The sequence below is a fragment of the Hydra vulgaris genome, chromosome 12 (assembly GCF_038396675.1).
Source record: "Hydra vulgaris chromosome 12, alternate assembly HydraT2T_AEP".
NCBI lineage: Eukaryota > Metazoa > Cnidaria > Hydrozoa > Anthoathecata > Hydridae > Hydra > Hydra vulgaris.
Genome location: NC_088931.1, coordinates 19289452 through 19289678, shown reverse-complemented (window position 1 = coordinate 19289678; position 227 = coordinate 19289452).

Genomic DNA, 227 nt, shown 5'->3' with positions numbered 1-227 from the left:
TTGTTTCAGTTTGTTTAACTTCCGGTTTTAAATGCAGATTTTAAATCTCTATATAAAATTTTTTAACGTTTAGTATTTATGTTTATCTAAAACTTATGCTCTATCCCTCACCCCACCCTATTTTAAATTTTACATAATTAAAACTAAAATATTTTCGATATAATTTTCATCTTTTTTATACACCTTGTGTTTAAGACATTACACAGATTTTTTATTAAAAAATCTAT